Source organism: Triticum urartu, chromosome 6 (genome assembly GCF_003073215.2).
Source record: "Triticum urartu cultivar G1812 chromosome 6, Tu2.1, whole genome shotgun sequence".
Classification (NCBI taxonomy): domain Eukaryota; kingdom Viridiplantae; phylum Streptophyta; class Magnoliopsida; order Poales; family Poaceae; genus Triticum; species Triticum urartu.
This window is the reverse complement of record NC_053027.1, coordinates 351,201,329-351,211,819: the sequence shown is the minus strand read 5'-3', so window position 1 is coordinate 351,211,819 and position 10,491 is coordinate 351,201,329.

Here is a 10,491-nt window from a genome sequence, read left to right as displayed (position 1 = left end):
TAATCCACCCATAAAATGTGCAAGCATAGCTTCATTCTCCTCAACAATACCACATCTAATCATGCCAGTTTGTAATTCCTGATAATATTCTTCTACAGAATTTATTCCCTGTCTTAAGCGCTGCAATTTTTGAAGTAATTCACGTTGATAATATGGTGGAACCCAACGAGTACGCATAGCAGTTTTCAAAGCAGCCCCAAGTAGCCGGAATAGGATATAATCTACAATGCTCAGACCACCGAACACATGCAAAACTAGTGAAAGCACAAACAGCAGCAGGAACACATCTCTCCTCGGGATATTGTAAACATGTAAATCGTTGTTCAGTTTCTAACTCCCAAGTAAGATATATATCAGGAACATATCTACCCTCAAATGGTGGAATATTCAATTTTAGTTTAGGGAGATGGTCATGATCTCGTACCTGAGGGTGAGCCCTACCATTGCCATTATTTGCATGTGGACGACCTGGTGGTTGCTGTGCTGTTGGTGGCACGTAGTTCTAATTTTGATCAACCTCATCCTCATAATCTCCCACATAAGCATCCTCCTCCACATCAGCAGTAGGAGCCACAGAAGTATCAACAGCAGCACCAGCAGTTTGGCCCGACTGAAGAGGGACACGGCTCGCTCGGTGGAGGGCTGTTTCCCGACGTGGAGGTAGTCGGTGTTGTTGCTGTTGTTGTAGAGGTGCGGCAGGAGCAGCCGGTGGTGGTGGTGGAAAACGCGAAAGCAATTCAGCAAACTTGTTATCGAGCTTTGTTTCAAACGTCTTCTCCATGCCATCTATCTTCTCCATGGCCTCTTCAAATCTGTTTATCATATCTTGCACCTGTCCATTCATCATTTGCTGAAACGTATCATGAAGCTCCTTGTTCGTCAAGTTCTCCCAGTCAGTCTCGTCGGCTTGTGATCCTGGCATGGTTAGCAGCAATAGAAACACACAAGAATATGATTCTACAGACTACTAACAAGTGGTGGTGGTGGCGGGTGTCACAAATCCGTCAAGCAAATCTCAAATTCTTACCAGTTCTTACCCAGCAGCAGGCGGTGATCGGCAACTGTTGTAGTCAAAAACTCTCAAAAGCTTGGATAGAGCGATTGCCAGGGAGAGTCAAACGCACGACGTAGATGTATGTGGAGCTGGGAAGGCTTATAGTATGGTAGCAAAAAGGGTCAGCAATAATCAATTCAGAGATGCAAAGTTGAATAAACGCTCAACGACGGTACTGTGCTGGTCCTAGGCTAGACCGTGCTAGAGACGCGAGCCTAGAACACTAACAAAATCACGGCGCTGCACGTAAATAAGGGAAAAGCACACTCTGGAACTTTTTTTTTCGCTCTTTTTTTTGCGCTCCTCTTTTTTTTGCGAAAAATCACTATAATGGCGAGTGTCTCAAAACTCTTCCCTCGTCAAACTGATAGGATGGGCACGAAAAAAAAATTCACTTTTTTTTCGGAAATCAGGGCAGCGACGACGAAAAAGTGCGACAAAAATTCACTATGATGGCAGGTGGCTCAAAAGACTCAGAAAAGCCTAAAAATAGGATAGGGAAAAAAATTTGCCCGTGAAAATTTTGGCCTAAAAACTGCCCGGGGGTCTCCAGACTCATTTTTTTTCCGAGACCTACGCAGGCAAGGAAACACGACTCGGAATTTAGATTGATCTCAAGAACAAACCTAATATGAGAAGAACTCGGATTGGTGGTGGATATATGGTTGTGGTATATGGCAGCGGTGGTGGTATATGGTAGCGGTGGTGGTATATGGATAGAGATTGGTGGTGGTATATGGATACGGATCGGTAGTGGTATATGGATATGGATTCAGAGCGGTGGCGGATAAGCAAAAGTGGTAGATGGGCGATGATGATGGTGCGGCGGCGGCATGACAACTTATGGCCAGAACTCGAAACTCTAAAAGACTAGACTCTAAGACCAGCAACTTGACACGACGATGCAACCGCAAATTCAACAAAGCAAAAACCCTAAAAAGATTATGCAAAGGCTCAGATTGGTTCGGATATGATGAACTAACCCTAATTTTTTTTGTGTGGCTTTTTTTCGTGGACTGTAGGTATGAAGAACAGACTCGATCTAATCTACGAAAAACTGTAAAAATCTCACCGAGCAACCTGGAAATCTGATACCACTTGATAGAGGCTAAGGTGTCCCGATGTTTCGATGAGATGGTGGCTATCGTTTTCTCTGGGAGTCGACCTTGACGATCCGACTACGAACGTGCGAGACGTCGCGCCTTAGCAATCGCTAAACCAACTTCCGAGGGTTGTTGACCACGCCGGCGCACGATCAACCTGACCACGAGGGTCTGTTTCCTGCGAGCAAACGAAGAACAAGCAAGAAACTGAGATTGCAATCGGGATATTGCGAATATAAGATGAAAGCTTTATTGATCAAGGTGGGGTTCTGTGATGTCTTGGTCTGGTCGTTGGACACAAACGAAGTACGCGAAGTTGCAGCTATGGCGAACTTTTAATCTAAACAAAACCCAAAGTATAAACGACGCCCTAAGGGCTGTATATATGGAGGAAGAGGGGGGAATTTCGTGGCCCTTGAGGGTGGGGTCCGAAACCAACCCTAACTCTTGTTTCCCCACACATACGGACTCTAAAAATAGCCTATACTTAAGTATTTCGAAATTACATGGGCCTGGCCCATTAATAAGGTGACGCAGCACCTAGAATAGCCTATGGACGAATATTATGAAGTGGCATCTTGTATATTTCGTCCAAGGCTTCATGCACTCCTTATGGCGGCTTCAAAGTCCTGAAATCATCACTTGTAACTCCGTTCTTGATCCCCTTGCGCATGCCATCAACTCCATGCGTGTTCTTGCTCCAATGTTCATCCTTCTCCAAGCTAGGCCCTTCATTTGTAAGCAAAAGAAATGTATCCAATTTAGGCAGCATCATAATCTCATGAACATTAGAATCATTACCAAGAAACGAAAGTACCTGGTAATTTAATTGGCGTGCGCGAGCTCTAGTAATTGGTCCAGTATATGTAACAGTAGGGGCTGTGGGTGTAACAATGGTATTGATGTCCTCATCACGGTTTGTGTTCAAAATCAATGGAAAGGGAAAGAGGTTGGGCTAGCAAAAGGATGACAGACTCGCCTTGAGCCCGACTACATATATCGTGAGGCAAAAGGAATGGAAGCATGATATACAGGTTCTCTTAACCAGCTTTATAGTCTGCTTGGTGTTCGGCATGCCTTGCTAGGGGCCGCTACCAACCGTGCAGTTTGGAGGTGATCCGAACGGCGACCAAGCCGGCTTGAATCTAAGGGGTCGTTGTAGGATCTAGAAGTAGATGTGTCTAGAGGGGGGCTGATTAGACACTTAGTGCTAAAGTTGCAATTTTTAAGCCTTTTTGGTTTGATGGAGTTTTAGGCACAATTTCAACATACACAATACATATCAAGCAAGCATGCAAAGAGTATATGAGCAGCGGAATGTAAAGCATGCAACTTGCAAGAATGTAAGGGGAAGGGTTTGGAGAATTCAAACGCAATTGGAGACACGGATGTTTTTCCCGTGGTTCGGATAGGTGGTGCTATCCTACATCCACGTTGATGGAGACTTCAACCCATGAAGGGTAACGGTTGCGCGAGTCCACGGAGGGCTCCACCCACAAAGGGTAATGGTTGCACGAGTCCACGGAGGGCTCCACCCACGAAGGGTCCACGAAGAAGCAACCACCCACGAAGGGTCCATGAAGAAGCAACCTTGTCTATCCCACCATGGCCATCGCCCACGAAGGACTTGCCTCACTAGCGGTAGATCTTCACGAAGTAGGCGATCTCCTTGCCCTTACAAACTCCTTGGTTCAACTCCACAATCTTGTCGGTGGCTCCCAAGTAACACCTAGCCAATCTAGGAGACACCACTCTCCAAGAAGTAACAAATGGTGTGTAGGTAATGAACTCCTTGCTCTTGTGCTTCAAATGATAGTCTCCCCAACACTCAACTCTCTCTCATAGGATTTGGATTTTATGGAAAGAAGATTTGAGTGGAAAGCAACTTGGGGAAGGCTAGAGATCAAGATTCATATGGTAGGAATGGAATATCTTGGTCTCAAAACATGAGTAGGTGGTTCTCTCTCAGAACATATGAGTTGGAATTGTGTATGTGTTCTGATGGCTCTCTCCACGAATGAAGAGGAGGTGGATGGGTATATATAACCTCCACACAAAATCCAACCGTTACACACAGTTTTCCAATCTCGGTGGGACCGAATCAACAAACTCGGTCGGACCAAAAAGGTAAACCTAGTGACCGTTAGAGATTTTCGGTGGGACTGACATGCAACTCGGTAGGACCGATATGGTTAGGGTTTGGGCATAACGTAATCTCGGTGAGACCGATTACACAAACTCGGTGAGACCGATTTTGGTAATTAGCTAACCAGAGAGTTGGTCAGGCAAACTCGGTGGGACCGATTTGCTCTTTCGGTGAGACCGAAAAGTTACAAAAAGGAAACACTGAATTTACATTGCAATCTCGGTGCGACCGATTCGCTCTTTCGGTGAGACCGAAAAGTTACGAAAGGTAAACAGAGAGTTTGCAATCCCATCTCGGTGAGACCGAGATCCCTATCAGTAGAACCGAATTGCTAGGGTTTGGCAGTGGCTTATGACAAGTGAAACTCGGTGGCGCCGGATAGAAAGAATCGGTAGGACCGAGTTTGGCTTAGGGTTTAGGTCATATGTGGATATGGGAAAGTAGTTGAGGGTTTTTGGAGCATATCACTAAGCACATGAAGCAAGAGGCTCATTAAGCAACACCTCATCCCTCCTTGATAGTATTGGCTTTTCCTATGGACTCAATGTGATCTTGGATCACTAAAATGTAAAATGAAGAGTCTTGAGCTTGAAGCTTTAGCCAATCCTTTGTCCTTAGTATCTTGAAGGAGTTCCCACATCCTTTAGTCCATGCCACTCCATTGTTGAACTTATCTGAAACATACTAGATGGAAACATTAGTCCAACAAGAGATATGTTGTCATCAATTATCAAAACCACATAGGGAGCACTTGTGCTTTCAATCTCCCCCTTTTTGGTAATTGATGGCAACATACATCAAAGCTTTAGATAAAGATATAAAGAACAGCAAGTAAAGCTTTGGAAGGACATGTAACAAGCATAGGCTCCCCCTACATGTATGCAATCATATGAATATAAAATATAGAAGCATGTGAGAGCATAATCATGACAGAGTAGGCAATGTGTTACATGTATCTTGGCCATATGCATCAGAGCAAAAGATTATCAAGGAAAATACCTTCATGCTCATGAGTCCTTCTTGCAAATAGTATGTACATAAGCAAGAATTCCTCATACTCATGATTTTGATGCATACACTTACCTTGTAGTCTTTGAGTTGGCTTAGGATGGAATAAACCTGCACAAACAAAGTTAGATAACACAGGTACATCCACTAGCCAGAGCAAACAAAAGAAACCACAAGAATACCAAGACTGGGATGACATGTAGAGAGTGTGTACAAGGTACCACATTGGATTCAACATGTCCCCAAGAATAAAGATATGCAATGAATTTGACTCATTTCTTTCCCTTAGGTGTCTTGCTCCCCCTGAATCTTACATGGGATATTGGGAGAAGATAGGGAACAGAAAATCAGAGCTGAAAGATACAAATGAACATGTCTTTCCCCCTAAAAAGACATGTGACATCTCTCCTCTTGAACATCAAGCATCAAGCATCTGGGATCCTTGAGTATTCTCTCCCCCTGGAAGTCTCTCTCCCCCCCTTAATACTTTCTCTCTTGTAGGTTCGGTCCTTGAGACTTTTTCTCTCCCTTGATGTGATCTCTCTCTCCTACAAGCTTTGATGTGATCTCTCTCTCCCCCTTTGACATCAATTTCCAAGAAGGGCTTTCTGGAATCCGTCGTATAGGTTTGGTCCTTGAGACTCAGCACAAAGCAATGGATAAAACTGTGATGCTTGAAGAGGACAAGATTCATTGAGTAGAGCTGGATCAGAAGAAATATAGAACAAGTGGCAAACTGTTTTTCCTGTTGCGAAGTCGGTGGCACCGAGTGGTATGTTTCGGTGGCACCGAAAAGATTCGGTTGGACCGAAAATTACAAGTCGGTGAAACCGAGTTCACATAGAGAAAAACACTTGTCACCTCAGCTCACTAGACATGTAGGATCTCACAAAGATTTGCAATGAATTACCTGAAGGATTTGCAAGGAATTAAATGCAGAAAATGCAGAACATAAACAGAAAGGAAAGAGAAGAGACTGAAAAATCTAGATGGAGTTTTTTTTGTTTTTTTAAAAAAGAGAAAGAAACTAAACATGCATGAGACAAATGCAATAACACAGAAAAGAACACAAGAGAACTTCATCTAGAGTTGGGCGGTGACATAGTCACCTATGTTAGAGTATATTGACTTAGGAGTCAAGTGAGAACACTTGATCATAGGTCATACTCATCATTTAAGCTCAAAATGGGGTTACCATTTTTCGTTTAAGCATCTTGATGTATTCACATCTTGTTGAGTTGCTTTGGCTCATGTCTTGGAGTAAAGCTTCTCTAAGATGGAATAACATACCTTGGGTGGTGGTGTGGTTCTTGCTCATGTAGTTGAACTTGTGTGGGTGCTCAAGGTTGATGTAGCGCATCAAGAGTTGGGAGCACCACTTGGATTTTGAGTTCATCTACCTACATGGGTTAGTTCTTGCAAGGAAGAGCACTTGTGTATCCAAAAATGACAATCATGAAGCTCAACATAGAATTTGTCAAAGGATATGTTTGAATGGTTTTGTGCTTCCTTGTCTTCAACCACCATTGTGTAGAGTCTTAGTGATGTAGAGATTGCTCAAGATGTGAGTGAGTCGCAATCTCATGGAATTAGATTCAACCAAGCACCTACATGGGTTAGACAACATGCAAGGTGCAAATATATCCAAGACATAAGATAGTTATCATAAGAGATATATCATGGATTAGTCATAAGCTCATGTCTTGCATGTATCCAATGGAGTTTCTACTCCAAGTTCGAAGCATCAATGATGTTCAATTCACCTCTCAACCTGCAAAATACTTTCTCATCAAGAGGTTTAGTAAATATATCCGCTAGTTGCTTATCGGTGCGAACGTGCTTAAGATTAATGTCACCCTTAGCAACATGATCTCGAATGAAATGATGACGAACTTCAATATGCTTAGTTCGAGAATGTTGTACAGGATTATGACCAATTTTGATAGCACTTTCATTGTCACAAAGTAGTGGAACATGTTTCACATAGATCCCATAATCTTTAAGAGTTTGGGTCATCCAAAGTAATTGAGCACAACATGAACCAGCGGCAATGTATTCCGCTTCGGCGGTGGATAAGGATATCGAGTTTTGTTTCTTGGAAGACCAAGACACAAGAGATCTACCAAGAAATTGACAAGTACCCGAAGTGGACTTTCTATCAACCTTGTCTCCGGCATAATCCAAGTCGGAATAGCCAACAAGATCAAAAGAAGATCTCTTAGGATACCAAATGCCAAAGTTTGGTTTATGGATTAAGTATCTCACTATCCTTTTCACAGCCTTAAGATGACATTCTTTAGGCTTGATATCGTGCACACATGCACACACTTAGCATAATATCGGGACGTGAAGCACATAGGTATAACAATGAACCAATCATAGAGCGATAAACCTTTTGATCAACCGGTTCACCATCTTTGGTCAAATCATTATGTCCACTAGTAGGCATGGGTGTAGACATACCTTTGCATTCTTGCATATTGAACTTCTTGAATAAGTCCTTGGTGTACTTTGTTTGAGAGACAAATGTACCTTCCTTAGTTTGCTTGATTTGCAAACCGAGAAAGAATTTGAGTTCACTCATCATAGACATCTCAAACTTCTCTGACATTAGCTTTCCAAACTTTTCACTAAAGAGAGGGTTAGTTGAACCAAATATGATATCATCAACATAAATTTGGCATACAAATAGTTCTCCATTAACCCTTTTAGTAAAAAGAGTAGAATCGATTTTACCAATTTCAAAACCACTTGTAGTAAGGAACTTGGTCAAGCATTTATACCATGCTCTAGGAGCTTGTTTAAGACCATAAAGAGCTTTGTGAAGTTTGTAAACATGATTTGGTTTCTTAGGATTGATAAAACCGGGAGGTTGTTTGACATAAACTTCCTCCTCTATTTCACCATTTAGAAAAGCACTTTTAATGTCCATTTGGTACAAGGTGATATTATGGTGATTAGCATAGGCAAGTAAGATGCGAATGGACTCAAGTCTAGCAACGGGAACATATGTCTCACCATAGTCCATACCTTCGACTTGTGTGTACCCTTGGGCGACGAGACGTGCTTTGTTGCGAACCACTTGTCCATCTTCATCTTGCTTGTTGCGAAACACACATTTGGTACCAATGATGTTGTGGTTGTTGTCGGGCTTCTCAACCAATGTCCAAACTTGGTTTCTCTCAAAGTTGTGTAGCTCTTCATGCATAGCGTTTATCCAATCCGGATCTTCCAATGCTTCTTCAACCTTCATAGGTTCAATGCTAGAGATGAATGAATAGCTTTCACAAAAGTTAGCTAAACGAGTCTTTGAGCGAGTGATTCTCCTGGTTTGTATATCATTGAAGATTTGCTCGACGGGATGATCTTTGGCAATTCTTGCTCGAACTCGTGAGAGCTTTTGCTTGGGTCTTCGTTGAACATCTTCTTCATCTTGTTCTTCTTCTTGGCCTTCTTCATTGTTGACGTCGTCGTTCTCTTGTCGTGGTGGAGAAAGAGGTTGTTGATGTTCGTCTTGATGCATTTCCTTGTCTTCTTCATCTTGGTGTGTCCCACTTGTGGATGCTTCCGTGTCGATTCTTGGTTCATCTTGTCATGAAGTAGAAGCTTCCACTTGGACGGATGAAGTACTCTCCTTCACCTCCGTTGGACGAATTTTGCCAATGGACAAGTCTTGGATTGCTTCTGAAGGGTCTTTGTCTCCTACATCAATTGGCAATTGCTCTACTTGCGAGCCATTAGATTCATCAAACTTCACATCTACCGTCTCTTCAACCTTTCGGGTGAAATTGTTGTAGACACGGTAAGTGTGAGAGTTTGAGCCATAACCAAGTAGAAAACCTTCATGAGATTTAGGAGCAAACTTTGAACGACGATGCTTATCAAGAATGTAGCACTTTGAGCCGAATACTCAAAAGTATCCAACTTGGGGTTTGTTACCGGTGAGAAGCTCGTATGCCGTCTTGCCGAGTAACTTGTGAAGATATAAGCGATTTGTTGCGTGACAAGCTGTCTCAACCGCTTATGCCCAAAAGTGCTTCGGCGTCTTCTATTCATCAAGCATCGTTCTTGCCATTTCGATGAGCGTCCGGTTCTTCCTCTCAACAACTCCATTTTGTTGAGGTGTGTACGTAGCCGAGAACTCGTGTGAAATCCCTTCTTCGTCAAGAAAGGTGTCCACATTTGCGTTCTTGAACTCCGTTCCGTTGTCACTCCGAACCTTCTTGATCTTCACGTCAAACTGATTTTGGGCCTTCCTAGCGAAGTTTCTGAAGATCTTCTAGACCTGCGACTTGTCATTAAGAAAGAACACCCACGTAAATCTTGAAAAATCATCAAATATAACTAGACCAAAAGAATTTCCACCGAGACTCTTGTAGGCGTTGGGACCAAAAAGATCCATATGAAGTAGCTCGAGTGGCCTTCTTGTGGTCATGATGTTCTTCACGGGATGTCTTCCTCCAACCTGTTTACCTGCTTGACAAGCACTGAAATTCTATCCTTATCAAATATGACATCGTTAACTCCAAGGATATGATTTCCTTTAATAAGCTTGTCAAGGTTTCTCATGCCAACGTGACCTAGTCGTCTATGCCACAACCAACCTTTTGAGGATTTAGCAACAAAGCAAGTTTTAGGTTGTGCCTTTTTAGAGAAATCGACAATGTAAAGATCACCTCTACGCATACCGGCAAAGACCATTTTATGATTGTCTCGACGAAATACTTGGCAATCTACCTCAGTAAATAGGACATTCAAACCGAAATCAGCAAGTCTAGATACTGAAAGTAAGTTGTAGCCGAGAGATTCAACGAGCATGACATTTTGAATGGAACTATCATGTGAGATGGCCACCTTACCAAGGCCAACCACTTTACCCTTTGAATTATCACCAAAGGTGACATATTTTCGAGGGCCGTCATTTTCAGCAAGCTCACGAAACATCTCTTCATCTCCGGTCATATGATCAGTACATCCACTATCAAGAACCCATTCCTTTCCTCCTGATTCATATCCCCGAAGATTTTCCATAAGACCAAAATGTCTCATTGCATCATCAAGATCGAAGTCACTATCATCATCATCATAGTATCCATGTTCATCATGATCTTGTGACTCATCATTTCCTAGAGAGGGTAATTCATTAGATAAATGATCATCAAAGTGGTCACTTTTATGAA